Here is a 4,383-nt window from a genome sequence, read left to right on the forward strand (position 1 = left end):
CCAAGGGTACTGGTGCCCCTCAGGTTCAGGTGTAGACCATCCTGTTTATAGAGGTCCCACCTTCCCCAGAAAGAACCCCAGTTATCCAAATACTGGAATCCCTCCCTCCTGCACCATCCCTGTAGCCACGCATTTAACTGTTCTCTCTCCCTATTCCTTGACTCTCTATCACGTGGCACGGGTAACAAACCAGAGACAACAACTCTGTTCGTTCTAACTCTGAGCTTCCAACCTAGCTCCCTGAAAGCCTGCCTAACATCCTCAGCGCTCCTCCTACCTATGTCATTGGTGCCAATGTGGACCATGACTTCGGGCTGCTCCCCCTCCCCCTTAAGGACCCGGAAAACACGATCAGAGACATCACGTACCCTTGACCTGGGAGGCAACATTCTAAATGTGAGTCTCTCTCGTTCCCACAAAACCTCCTATCTGTGCCCCGAACTATCGAGTCCCCAATTACTATTGCTCTGCTCTTCTCCACCCTTCACTTCTGAGTAACGGGGACAGGCTCCGTGCCAGAGGCCTGAGCCCCGTTACTTGCCCCTGGTAAGTCGTCCCCCCCACAAGTGTACCCCAATAGTGGGTACATCATCTGTATAACTGCTCGCCCTGATCTGACCTGAGGGAAGAGCTTTTTCAACAATAAGCTTCTGCACAAATAAGTTCCCCACAGGCTTCCAGCCCCACCAAGCAGCTTGGTGGAAGCTTTGGAAAGGGTGCAGAGGAGACTTACTAGGATGTTGCCTGGTATGGAGGGAAGGTCTTACGAGGAAAGATCCACAGAAGCCAAACGGAAAAGCTGAATTGTGAAGCTCAACCAAGGACATCATCACAAGAAAGAACATCCAAGAGGAGAAAGCCAACCAAGTGTATCCAAACAAGACCTTCCAGACACAGGCCTGTCCTGAAACAAGAAAACAGACAGGAAGAGCCTCAGAAACTGGATGCACATTAAGACTGTTTTTCTCAGTGGTGAGCGTAAACTTCTGAGACCCCAAAGTTTCTGATTTTGGGGTCGAACCTAGCTAGCCGGGAGGGGAAGATGAGGGTAGTAACTGTGCAGGGACCCCAGGGGCAGGAATCCTGATTAAAGTTCCTGTGATTAAAATTGTTGTTTTAGGTCTAATAAAGTATAATCTGTATTTTATTTAATAGAGTTATTGCATTATTTTCAGTTCTTTCATTACTGTAGTCTGTATAATTGATAGTGTAAAATTCCCTGTTTATTGCATTTGCCTGTAATCCTTGTATTATATTTACCATTTTGAATTGTAAATAAAAGCAGAGATTCTTTTGTCTATTGCCTTCTTCATTTCACATTCCCTAAATAAGTCCGTTGTCAAGAACAAGGGATCTGGGGGTGATTTGAACCACCCAAAATCAGCAAATTAATAAGGGCAAACCAGAACCCTACAGGCCAAAACACTGAATGCTATCAAGAAGGAGTTCTCGTTGTTAGGGCTGAAGGGACCATAGAGGCAAAGCGGGAACAGGATACTGAGTTAGATGATCAACCTATCAACCAAGGGCTGAATGACCTATTCCTGCTCCTATTTTCTATATTTCTATTTCGTCCTTTGTGCCTGCTCTGTCATTCAATAGGATCATAGTTGATCATCCAATTCAATATCCTGATTCCATTTTGTCTCCACAGTCCCTTTGGCTCTACCAACTACATCTAACTCCTTCTTGATAATATTCAATATTACCTCATACCCTTTCTCTGACAGAGAATTCCACAGGCTCACCAGTTGCTGGGTCAAGAAATTTCTCATCGTCTCAGTCCTCGGCCACCTATCCCATACCCTTAGACTGTGACCCTGTGCATGGCCTACTCCTGTTCCTTTTTCTGTGTTTCTGAGTTTTCTCCCTTCAACCTTCTCTTCTCCAAGGAGAACAATCCTTTCTTCTCCAAACTATCCATGTAGCTTAAGTTCCTCATTTCACTCACCATTCTCTTGAATCTGTCCCTTAATGATTATTAAAATTAATTAATTTTATGCTGTGAATACATTCATTGTCCGATATATTTCTGAATTTGATTTAAGCTTTCTTTTTCCTTCTACAGTTTTTCTGTTTCTTCCTGGTTCTATTTTTAGACATACTAGAAAATGGTGAGGTATCTTTTGTAAAACAAATGGGATGTTTCAGCTGCTACAATGCCATAATGAGGTAAATGTGGAAGCTAAAGTCTGCAAGAATAGTTGGGGAATATAAATAGTATTTTCAGCAATAACCTCGTAATTATATGTTAACTCTTTTATTCTTAGATTTCCCAATTCAATGAGTAACTTTCTTCTAAACGCTTGTCCACTTTGCTCTTAAAGTGGCCAATATATAATATGTATGAGCAGCTTTTAGCAGTCCAATTTGCCCTCATCTCATGAAAGCCTGTGCGTTCCACTCAGCACCTCTACAGCCAAGAGTGTACACAAATGAGCAAACTGGCTTCCTTCTGGACTGTAGCTTCTTATGTTGGAAACAGGTCTTCTGAGCTACCATCTCTTGAATCTATGGAAGGCAGTGTGCAATGAAAAGCAAGACATTATTACAAATTACACAGAGTATAGCAAGCTTTAAGGACTATCGAGAGGCAATAACATTACTGCAGTGGTTGACACTGCATCATTAATCATGCATTTGCTGAAGTCATGAGATTAGAGACAAAAAAAATGCAGATGCTGAATTCCAAGGTAGACTGGAGGAGCTGGAAGAACACAGCAAGCCAGGCGGCATCAAGAGGTGGAGAAGTCAACATTTCGGGTGTAACCCTTCTTCAGGACTGGGGTTGGGTATAAAGGGAGCTGCTGATAATTGGGGTGGGTGTGGGGGGACAGGGTAGTGATGTGGTGCAGATAAAGAGCAACCCTTCAAGTCTTCTCATTGACCCTTCCTACTAGCTACCAACTGGATTCATTCCTCCCATTGACCAACCAGGTTGCACCCTCTACCTATTTTCACCTATTCCCACCTCACCAACCTGCCGCCCTCCTTTATCTGCAGCTTCTTTTATACCCAGCCCCAGTCCTGAAGAAGGGTTACACCCAAAACGTTGATTTCTCCACTTCCTAATGCTGCCTGGCTTGCTGTGTTCTTCCAATCTCCTGCTTGCCTACCTTGAAATCATGAGATTGCAAGAAATCATGCTAATCTTCTATTATCTATTGTCTTCCCCCCAGTGGAGCAGTGTGATAAGTGGTGTGGAAAATCCACAAATACATTATGACATTCTCACTGAGAATTGTGGTGTAATCACAGGTTTATAAGCATATAACTATAACTGACATTTATATATCACATCTAACATAGAAAACATGCCAAATCTTTAAAATTTATGAAGAAACTTGACACCAAACTATAAAGATGGCTTTTGTGAATTGGCTTAATGAGGTGAGGAAGATAGAAAGGCAGAAGGATTAAAGAAGGGAATTCCACAGTGTGGAATCTAAACAGCTGAACTCACAGCCCCCAACAGCAGAACGAAGGAAAGGCCAGTTTCAGAGGATTGGAAATACAGGGTGGAGGCCTCTTTACTGACAATCAGCTCTCTGCCAACATTTGAAAAGATTAAAATGGGTTTAAAAGTCCCAAGGTGATCCGCTGCACCTGGGAACTTTCCACATTGATGAAAAGTGAGGTTAAGCCATGAAAGGTGATATGCTTGAAGTGGCCTTGCATCACTGGTTGAGGTTTGATTGCAGTGATTTTGTATCTGAATTATACAGCAGGGATGGCACTGGTGCAAAGCACAAGCAACAATGTACTGCAACTAGTCCATTCAATGTTAAACCAAATGTGACCATTTCCACAATAATTAATCAACATTAACAGTAAACTCTCACGTTTTGATGACAGGTGAACTACAGCGACATAAAGAACTAAACAAAAACTAAACAGTATTTTTCACAGTTCAATTTAATGTTTATCTACTTTCGTGTTTACTTTTAAGGTACATCAATATTTTGTTTGAAAAATCTGATTATCTCCAACTGAACCATAGCAGAAAAATAATGTCAACCCTTCAACTGTAACTGTTCCCCTTGTGTATGTGAATATCTGACCACCTGCTGTCTCTTGCATTGAGTCATCAGTAACATTTTAACAGGACTTCCAAGGCTGGGAGACCTTGTATTATCCCCAGCGACATATCAAAGACAAGAAGGTGAAAGGCCAAGATGCCAGTTTAATTATGTCAAGACGATAATATTGCAACTCTTCCCCACCCCACCCCCATCCCCAAGGGTATTCAATTCTTTTTTTCAATACTTATCTGACACGTTGTCAGTGATTTACGGCTGTTCGGCTTGAATGAATAGCCTAGCATGTGTTTAACGTCCTGGTGGAAATCTGATCTCTATAAAAGATGTTGCAGGACCACTGATT

Source organism: Chiloscyllium plagiosum, chromosome 18 (assembly GCF_004010195.1).
Source record: "Chiloscyllium plagiosum isolate BGI_BamShark_2017 chromosome 18, ASM401019v2, whole genome shotgun sequence".
Classification (NCBI taxonomy): domain Eukaryota; kingdom Metazoa; phylum Chordata; class Chondrichthyes; order Orectolobiformes; family Hemiscylliidae; genus Chiloscyllium; species Chiloscyllium plagiosum.